The sequence below is a fragment of the Carassius auratus genome, unplaced genomic scaffold, assembly GCF_003368295.1.
Source record: "Carassius auratus strain Wakin unplaced genomic scaffold, ASM336829v1 scaf_tig00044234, whole genome shotgun sequence".
NCBI lineage: Eukaryota > Metazoa > Chordata > Actinopteri > Cypriniformes > Cyprinidae > Carassius > Carassius auratus.
The window spans coordinates 1-11,152 of NW_020526814.1; the positions used below are offsets into that span (position 1 = coordinate 1).

Sequence of the window (11,152 nt, forward strand, 5' to 3'; positions counted from 1 at the left end):
CGAGTAGCATGCTAGTACAGTGTGCACACTGGTGCAGTGGTGCGAGTAGCGTGCTAGTACAGTGTGCACACTGGTGCAGTGGACACTGCGAAAAGTAGCGTGCTAGTACAGTGTGCACACTGGTACAGTTAGTGCGAGTAGCGTGCTAGTACAGTGTGCACACTGGTGCAGTGGTGCGAGTAGCGTGCTGAGTACAGTGTGCACACTGGTGCAGTGCGTTGCGAGTAGCATGCTAGTACCGTGTGCACACTGGTGCAGTGGTGCGAGTATAGCGTGCTAGTAACAGTGTGCACAAACTGGTAACAGTGGTGCCGAAGTAGCGTGCTAGTACAGTGTGCACACTGGTGCAGTGGTGCGAGTGTTGTAGCGTGCTAGTACAGTGTGCACACTGGTGCAGTAGTGCGAGTATAGCGTGTAGTAACAGTGTGCACACTGGTGCAGTGGTCTGCGAGTAGCGTGCTAGTACAGTGTGCACACTGGTGCAGTGGTGCGAGTAGCGTGCTAGTACAGTGTGCACACTGGTGCAGTGGTGCGAGTAGCGTGCTAGTACAGTGTGCACACTGGTACAGTAGTGCGAAGTAGCGTGCTTAGTACAGTGTGCACACTGGTACAGTAGTGTGAGTAGTGTGCTAGTATGCCAGTCCGAACAAACCCAAGCTCACCTTCCTGTGGGTTCAGCTCCACATTAAGCGTGTCCTTCTTCACGGTGTCCTTCAGGACGCCGGTGTAGTACATGACTGCCACCTGGCTGTGGAGGGTGGTTCTGCGCGGCTGAGAGCTGCTGTTCTTCACCACGATCTTCAGCTGAGCGTCTTCTCCCATGCGTGGACCTTCTCCCTCCATCTTCACCTCCACCTGCACATCCTCAGCAATGGGACTGGAGTAGACGTTGGGTTTAGAGCCGTAGCGACAGGCGGTTTCCACTGCGATACGCTCCTCTTCTGAACCTGATGTGACACATTAAATAAGATAATTATACTGTATGTATCCTACATATTTCAAAATGTTTTCTTTTGTGTTGAGCAGAATAAGGTTTGTGGGTGAGCAAACATTGATGAGAATTTTTAGATTTGGGTGATCTGTCACTTTAAGTCTATTTTCTTATTGGTTTATATTTTTGTGTAGCTGAAGTAACTGAGACGATGCTGATCTTTTTTCCTGTTGGTGAAATTCGGTGAATTTTAAAACTACCCATTCAGAGATAATGACAGGTATTTTGGTGAAAAGGCTGAGTGATTACGGCAGAGGAATGTTAAGCCATTTATCGCTGGTTTAAACAGATATGTGTGCTCTTGGCTTCCTCTGTCCTGGCATTAGAAATCATTTTCTGGCTCTGTGTTGCTCTGGTAAGACAGCATCGACTAAGAACATGAGTTTAACTCCTGATTGTATGGATAAAAATCTCACAAAGAAAGGTTATATTGCTCCCTAAAAAAAAAAAAAAAGTTTTTCAAAAAAATGTATCGTATGTATACATGCATGATAATGTATATTCAAATAAAAATTGTCATTACAAATAATAAATTAAAATAATTTATATAAAAAAATGAACATTAATAATTAATTAACAAAGTTGGATGCTTTTGTTTTTTATAAAAAATAAAATACAAATAAATCTTAATATCAAATCAACGTCTTTAGTAACAATATGACATTTCTTCACAGCTTTTGTGAGATTCACTCATATTACAATCTATTTATTTTTCTCCTGGCATTTGGATCTACTAAAGGAAACTACACTAGTTCCCATACGAGTGTTCTCATGATTTTAATAGCATGTGATTTCATCATTATATATACGTGGGCCGTTTGTATTACGCAATATTTAATCAGGGCTTCTTCTTTGACAGCTATAGTTTATGCTTCCTGTGTTTCAGGTTGGTACAGGCAAAACAAGATACTGAGATTGATGTCTGATGTGCGTTTCTCACCTTCAGGATATTTGTAAAGGTGTGTGATGTCGACACGTTCGTCCGAGCCCACAGCTTTAGTGCTGATGCAGTGGCCGACTGCTTTCTTGTCACTGTGGATCTGCTTGAAGGTGCCATCCAGGTTCCTCTGCCAGTAGATCTTATCACTGTTCACCTGCAGCAGAAAAAGCACAAGGTTACAGCAGAAACTCCTTAAAGAGACGAGTCTGTCAAGATATATACAGGCTTCAGGCAGCACGTCAGGACCGGCCTGTTCTGAAGCACATTCACATTTAACAGCATCCACAAGTCTCTTAACTTCTGCATTGTGAAGTACTCCGAGTAAAACAGCACATTTCAAGAGAAACATGAGAGCAGGGCGATTCTATCCATTATGAATAAAAAAAACCCCCATAAGAACAGATGATGTCCAGTGTTGATATTAAAAATCACTTTGGGTTATCAAATACAGCCGAAATTTAATAAAATATAAATAGAGTATTAGATGAAAAATGAAGCAATCTTAATGTTAACTAACTGAAAGGAAGCAAGTTTAAGCTGCAGTAGAAAAAATACTCAAATAAAACATCAATTACTGAAACTAAAAATAGAACATGAAAATGAAAATTTATCTAAATTTTTATAAATATTATAATAGTAGTATATAAATAACACTCAAATAGAATATTTATCATATAAGAAATACATAATTACTCAAATATAGTGAAATCCAAGACATCCAAAAAGGAAAGTTTTGAAGAAATTAGCAAGTGCAAGTTATTATATTCTAATGAACAAAAAAGATGATGAATTATGCACAACCGCATGAATATAAAATTATAGTATTTTCTGGAAAAACAAGAAGTTGCACATGAAAATAAGTCACAGCGTGTCAAAATTGCATGTCATATTTCAGAAATAATGTAAAACAGCTGTAAATAAAACTAAATCTTTACAAAATATTATAAACATGTATTTTAATTCTTACTACATAAAAAGTCCCTGAAATGAAACTATATTCAGAACAGAACAGGAATTATATCGAAATAAATACACATTTATTATAAATACCAAGTCTAAATGTATTTCTTATATTAATAATAGATTTGAATATCAGTCACTTTGGAATATAAGTTCAGTACGTTTCATATTATTAAAAAAAACGGATTATATTCCAGAAAAATATAATTTTCAATGAATGTGCACTTCAAAATTTGATTTATCTGTCATGCACGTTTCTAGACAGAAAGGCTGTGAATGCATCTTCTATGGCTGTTTATATGAAGATAATTTGACGTGTCTGGCCTCACCTCAGCAAAGACGAAAGGGGTGTCAAATTTAAGGTAGACCTGTCCGGAGCGAATAGCGGCCAGTGACGCTGGGCCACAGCGGAACGTCCCATAACTGGTCTCCTGAGGTGTGGAGTCCACGGCCTGCCAGCCGCCCAAACCAGGAGGCAGATCCGGACGGGCCATCCAGCAGTCGTTCCACACATGGAAGTTCCTGCAAAAGAGAGGAAATCACAGGAATGATACACCACTACAACAGCATGAAACTATTTCATGAAAATGAACAAATCCTCACCACACCAGAGTCCGAGTTGAGATGATTGATTGGTTCCATATTCTCATCTAAATACACATCTGTCGTCAAGGACACATCCGTGTCATGTGCAGACTGGAAATTAGTTACAGAACGGGTAGGAATACCTAAACATCTCAATACTGGGACAGATAGAGAAAGAGAGCATGAGTTTAGCCATTCTTGTAAATATTCACTAGAATAATATACATTTCTGTTCAAACTTTTGGAAGAAATTAATGCTTTTATTCTACAATGATACTGCACATTTTGACTTTAAGAGTTATACAATTAATTTCACCTAAACATTATTATTTCTTCCCACTGAATTATTCACTGAACTTTTGTTTGATTACAGTAGGTCTTATTTACTGTGACTCTATAAACAGCATAAAAGTAAAAATGGGGGTAATGGGGTGGCCTACACTTCTGCTGTCCAATCACAGTCGCTCTCTTTTGTATTTTTGGGCTTGATGATATTGTGTTGACTGATGCATCTTCAGAAAGCAGCATTTTCAAACGCTAGATACATCTAGCACTTATCTGTGATTTTTTTATTCACAGTTAATGCTTTAATATTAAACTCTTTAAAATCTCAAACAAGAACCGTTAGTGGTAGGTAGAAGAACGTCTGAAAATCTAAAGAAACTGTTTCCTCTATAAAGACCGGAAAGATTCCATGGATGTTAAAGCTTCTTCATGGAACCATCAATGCCAGAAAATAACTTTATTTTCTAGAGTCTCTATGTCTACAGCTGGAATCCTGAATCATTAACCCTAAGCTTTCCTGCCGTACACAAAGCCAAGCGGAGAGTGTTATCTGTTCACACACACACACACACACACACACACACCTGTGGTCGTGACCCCAGAAAACACCCAGCACTGGCCGTATTTGACGGGCGTTCCTCTTTCTCTGTGGTACTGCCGGAGGATTTCAACACTTCCACTCCAGGCCGTGGGAGACGTCCCGCCAGCGTAATCCCCCGACCAGTTTCCCTCCAGAACACCAAGGTCATCCGGAGAATTGATCTAGAAGGGACAGATACATTCACTAACTATAATCAGGCTCTCTTCACAGATCTGTTCCAGCTGTGTTGCTGGATGTGTGGCACTCACCATGGCAGAAATGACTCGGACCACACTGACAGGGTCTCCTCTTCCCGAGGGAGGAACATCGCTGTTATCCAGCACAAACAGACAGGCCTCCAGAATCCCTTCATCAAACTTGATGGAAGAGAGAGAGAGAGAGAGAGAGACAACCAGGTAAAATTTTAAAACTGATGCCAGATTTACCGTAAACACCACATATAAACAAAATGAACTGTGGTTTGGTGAGATGACTTTTCCTGTCTAAGTGGGCAGTTCTTGTGAGAATAAGTAAAAAAAAAAAATTAATAATAAAAAAGGTTCACGTTTTTGTGATATACATCACTTTTATTCAAATCGACTTACAAATGAGAACAATGGAAGCAGTCAAAATCAGCATGTGGGGTTTAAAAAAAAATCTAAATAGAATTAATGTTAAAACTATTAAATATTGTTAAACATTTAATGTAAAACTAAAATCAGAAATTAATTAGAAATGTTTCACCGCCAACTAAATGAAATACAAATGTTTAAGTTGAACTACTAGAATTACAAAAAAAATAATAATATAAAGTAACATTATTATTCCATTCAAGTGAACAAAATTAATAAATGTAACAATGAAAACACCATTTATGTGTGGGTTTTAATTTTTTTTTTTATATATTTATCTTCGCACCTGGCCGAAGTTCCACGTACGAGCTCCAATCTGCTTCTCAGTGCCATAGTAGATTCTTCCAGTGTCATTCAAGACGTACTCCTTCAGCTCTTTCTCCCCTCCATGTACACCGTGTCATCTGAAGAGAGAGAGAGAGAGACATGAGGGACCATGAGCAGACAGTTACAGGATTTAATACGGTGGTTTGGGTCATTTTAAATTACAGTGATCTGTGCTGATGAAACCGCAAACTTTGGCAATAAAAAGCATAAAATAAATTCTTAAGGTAAGGATTTTCCACTTGTTTGAAATGTGAAAGTTATGGAAGAGGACATCTGAAATAAACATTTAAGTGTTTATTTTACTGCATTTTATCTATTTGCATCTGTAGATTTCAGTTTTTCACTGAATCATCAGAATTAGTTCAAACAGCTGATATTTTAGCATTAGTTGGAAGATAAAACATCTTGATCGATTAGTTTCTTACAAACATGCAGCTTTTCATTAAAGTCATTCATTGTTGAGTGCTGTGGATTATGGTGATGTTTTTATCAGCTTTTAGACTCATTCTGACGGCACCCATTCACTGCAGAGGAAACATTGGTGAGCAACTGATGCAGTGCTAAATTTCTCCAAATCTGATGAAGAAACAAACTCATCTACATCTTGGATTGCATCAGGATGGGTACATTTTCAGTAAATTACATTTTTTTTGTAATATATCCTTTGAAGTAAGCTTGAACTTTATTATTCTTACCTTCACACCAGGGATTGAAGAGCATGTAGATGTCTTTGTCGTGGTCATGCGTGGTAGTTTCGCCCGTCTTCAGGTTTTGTGATGTGATGGTCAGCTTGTACTTCCCGATAACAGCAGTGACGGGGGAGTTGACAGAAAGCCTCACCCTGTTGTCCTTCTGCTCCACCATCTTTGCCTCCCAGCGTTCATCCTGGAGCTCGTCCACCAGCGGTATGATGATGTGTGTCTTCTTCGACACCTGCGGGAGCGACCCTGCATGAAGACATCACACATATGGGTTAAGACATTTTCAGAATTTTATTTAAAATACTAAAGAAACTAAAACTAAATATAAAGTAAATAAATTCAATTGATATCAAATATACAGACTTAAGATTTCACTCAAAAAAGAGAGAAAGCCAAAGAAGTTAATAAATAAATAAATACATACATAGTTTAAATATCTATAATGATTTTTTTATATATTTATTTGTAATTAACAATTGGAAAAAGTCTATATTTATACCAGTGTACTTGAGGTTTTTACTGCATGTTTAAAAGCAGCATTGAACACTGAAAGCATGTATTCCTGAAATCTGACCATATAGTTCCTGAGATTTAACTTCGTGCTCACCTGTCTTCATTTCCAGGTGAAGTTTATCTGTGTTTGGGTTGAAAGGTCGTGAGAGGTCGAGCTCTATTTGAAAGGTCTGTCCTCTGCGGATGATGAGCTGGTCACTGCTGTATTGATCCGTGTGATGCTCCGTCTTGTTCTGATCTGATTTCTCACTCAGCAGATCGACAGAGCGCACTGCTAGAGTCAACTCTGATGAGAAAGAGAGAGAGAGAGAAGAAAAAGATAGTTTGAGGAACTTCAGCTGAAGTGTATGAAAAGAAGTCTCAAATCTCATCCTCAGACCGAGCTCCTCACCGTCCAGCTCTGTATCTCCGTTGAGAGCCACACCATCCACGTCACCGCTCACATCATACGGGTTACTTTGTCTCCGGTAGAGACATAGACAATCTCTTTGAAACCTGTGCCGGCATTCGCACTCTTTCCTCGCGATGGAAATGGGGTTTTCACCATGAAAACGTCCGAGAGCGGCGTTAATTCGGATTGATAGTCTTTGTCCTGGCATCCTGCAAAACATCATACAAAATAATTAGATGGAAAATAGTGTAACGATTTGGAATCCGCACGCAGACAATAAATATTTAGCAATTCATTCATTGATGATGATGTGAAGCAAACACAAAGAGAACGCAAATGTGATTTTAAAACTAAGATTCATAATGAAGGACAATCAAAGAAATAAAGAATTGTTACTTTATAAAAACATTTAAACTGATGTTTGTTTGACATGCACATTTTATAGAAAAGAGCATGACAGATGTGCCTCAGATTGCCATTAAAATATATGTCAGTAATTATTCAAAAATGATCAGTGATCACTAGCACTTTGGTACAGAAAATATTGAATGAAAAGGAACAGAAATGCTGACGTTGCATGTGGATTCGTTCCCAGTGACACTGAATAAAGTCAAAATGGCCTTGTGTTCTCAATCTTCTCAACTTGTTTTCTTCTGTTTTCTCAAGACTTTTCTCACAATCACCAAATTCCGTTTGTGAGACATATTCCTTTCAACTTAAACCAGACATTCCTCTGCATTACCTTCTCAACAGGGAGTAGATTAAATGGACAGCAAATTGAGACTTTTTAAATATTCTTCTCATCAGATTTTCCTCTTCAGGCCCCAATAATCTCACTTTTAAACTTCTCAAACAGTGCTCAGATTTGCAGAGATACAAACAATACAATACAATACAATACAATACAAATCTAAAGATTTCAATATAAACTCGATGATCTGGTATTCATTTTAAAACTCCCTGCAATCACCCCGAACACCTCACATTCAGTATTAGTCTCTCTATATCTGACACATGTTTCACGGCTTGAGGTCTCTACTAATGAGCGGAGGAGTTGAATCATGAAAGTGTGAGATGAGAGAGACAGAAAATGTGCAGTGCTGGTGGAGCTCGCAGGACCGAGAATACATGGATGTAATACATCAACAAAACATAACTGGGAGCTTTTTTAAGTCTTTAGCTATAAAACAGGCCAATTACTCGGAGCATGTTACTGATCAGTTATCCTCTTATTTAAATGTATTGTAACAATTTGATAAATTTTGCTGACTTCCATCATCTTTTGCCTCTCAATTAGTTTGCTTTTAAACACATCAGAGCTAACATGTTTGGTTATGTTTACCTTTCAGTTAAAAAAATACAGTCACCCCACTGCAGGCACTACATTTCCACAAAAGTCTGTCCCTTTCATCACTGTTAATTGCACACCTGTTAACTGCACTCAGCTGTCTCCACTTTCATCGTTTTCACCTGTCTATATAAACCGGTCTGTTTCTATCAGTTTCGTGGACTCCTTGTTTTCGGTCACCCGGCTTTCTTGTGTTTTTCGGACTGCGCTTCTGTTATTGACCTTTTGCCTGTTGGACTTTGATTTTTTGGATTACCCTATTAAAACACTGCAATTAGATCTCTTGTTTCGTGTGTGCATTCGTAACAATCATGCAGTCAGTATCCAGCTTTAAATGTGCTTCTTGCCAAAGCATAAGAAATTATTCGAATGAAAAAAAGCATCAGCTTTTATTATGCAACGTCTATGCTTAAGGCATATCGAACAAATACCTACATAATTACAGAATAACTGTGGCTTGTAAACTTGGTTTTCGTTTCTACTCCAAATACAGAGACACTAATGCTGTGTTCACACCAAACGCGAATAGAGCGTCAAATTCGCGTCTACCGCGCCTAGTTTGCCGCTTGACCATTTTGATGCTGTGTTCACACCAAACGCGAATAGAGCGTCTGGCGCGAATGATTTCAATGTTAAGTCAATGCAAAGGCGCGTTTACGCGCGTCTGGAGGTCTCGCGGCGCGAATGGGGCGTTAAGCGCGGCGCGGAAGACGCGAATTCGCCTCATTCGCGCGTCTAGTTCGCGCGAATGACGCGAATTGACGCGCGAATAGGGCGTTTCGCGCGAAACGCGCGTTAAGCGAGAAGGTGCTTTTTGTGCATTTAGCGTTTGACGCGAATTCGCGTCTGCCGCCCGAGTTGAAAAATTTCAACTTTGGCGTCAATTCGCGCCGCGTTAACCAATCAGGAGCCTGCTAGGAGTCACTCATTCAACAGTATGTTCCTGCAGCCTCCGGTTGTGCAGGAATACCCTTCTCCACTCATTCAACAAGGAGGAACGACAGATGTTGTCAGTGAGCAGTCAACCGGAGCTATATGACAAAAGTACATATTTCTATAGAGACAGGAATAAAAAGGACATATATGTATATAAAAAACATATTAATAAATAAATTGAATAAAGGCCAATTGATAAGAAACGTTTCATTTTACCCCAAACGAATTATATTTTATCTTGAACCACTAAAGAGACATCAGAGCCAGCGGCAAATGTCAGAAGGTCTAGCCGAGCCGAGGCTGCTCTCGGCGGATACATGATGACGGAGCTCCCGCTGGTCGCATGGAGCTCATCTCCGAGATCAGCGAAACACATTTTTTTAAATAGACGCTGTCATTATAAATAGACCACATATCTGAGTTTAAAACAACTACATTCTCGCCTGAAATACTTTTAAAACTGCATTTCATGACACAGTAACAGTAATATTTTGAAAATTATCCGAATAAAAATGGCGGTTGAAAATGCTGCGTGAACTCAGCTGGCAGAAGCCCCCCATGACGCGAATTCGCGTCTGTTGTGAAGTTAATTCCACGCGCGAATGAAGCGAATTACTCGCGCGAATGAAGCTAAATGAACGCTAAATGCACAAAAAGCACCATTCGCGCTTAACGCGCGTTTCGCGCGAAGCGCTCTATTCGCGCGTCAATTCGCGTCATTCGCGGCGAAAAAGACGCGCGAATGAGGCGAATTCGCGTCTTCCGCGCCGCGCCTAACGCCCCATTCGCGCCGCGAGACCTCCAGACGCGCGTAAACGCGCCTTTGCATTGACTTAACATTGAAATCATTCGCGCCAGACGCTCTATCATACCTGTCAAGTATCCCGTTTTGGCCGGGAAAGTCACGTATTTTACCCTTCTTTCCCGCCGTCCTCCCGTATTAGTATTTTCCCGTAAATCTCCCGTATTTTTTTTTTTTTTTTTTTACCTGCGTTATTAATAAAATAATAATAATAAAAACGTTCCCAATCTGAGCTCTGTCACTAGTCTCGCGATTACTCCCACCTGTAGTAGCCTGTCGCGAGGGGTGTGTGAGGTCAGATGACATGAGTTATAACGTGGGAAAAACAACAACAACAAAAGAAAAAACAGAGACGGATGATGGATGCTACAATAGAGAGTGAAGGCACACCTGCCAAAAAACCAAAACCCATGTGTAAATACCAGGATAAATGGGACAGCGAATTTACTTTTTTTAAAGAATGCAAAGTCTGCAACAAATTGGTAAAACAACTCACTAAAAGAGTAAAAGAAAAGTTATGTGAAATGAAAAGAAAAACTGTTAAAGAAAAGCAATATGAAATGAAAAGAATGTGTGGAATTAAAATAAAATGTAAATGTAAAGACATCAATGTTAAATTAACAGAAAATATGCAAATAAGCCTTTAAATAAATGCTCTTCATATATACCCTTTTGTGTTTTAATTTGGGCTATAACACCTGTCTTAAAATGTAAGGGATACTGGAGCTTTGTTGGGGTGGTGGGACTGCTCGCAATGGGCGCTGGAAAATTTCCCTTATTTTCAAATCCAAAACTTGACAGGTATGCGCTCTATTCGCGTTTGGTGTGAACACAGCATAAAAGTGTTTACTTTCTATGTGGCATCTCACAGAAACCGTTATAGTTTTTATGATCATGGACGATAATCTTCAGAAAATTAAAACTTGGAAAAACCTCCCAATAATTCAGCGCATTACAGACACATTTCTTCACAGAACAAACAGCGAGAGTAACACAAAAACGAATAAAAAGTTTAGACTTACTTTTTTGTTTTCCTCACGATATTCTTAGAATGTTCTTCAGATATACGTATGAGTTTCAAGACTGCACGCGAACAAGCTCGCAGCAAGTAGAAACGACACTGCTCTCACGCGAGGTTTATAAGGCCCCAGTTCACCCAGT

The 11,152-nt window shown here is 39.3% G+C and overlaps 1 pseudogene; it reads right to left on the bottom strand.

Moving 5' to 3' along the window:
* Positions 1-543: 543 nt before the first annotated feature.
* On the bottom strand, positions 544-11,152 carry LOC113086869 (protein-glutamine gamma-glutamyltransferase K-like; annotated as a pseudogene).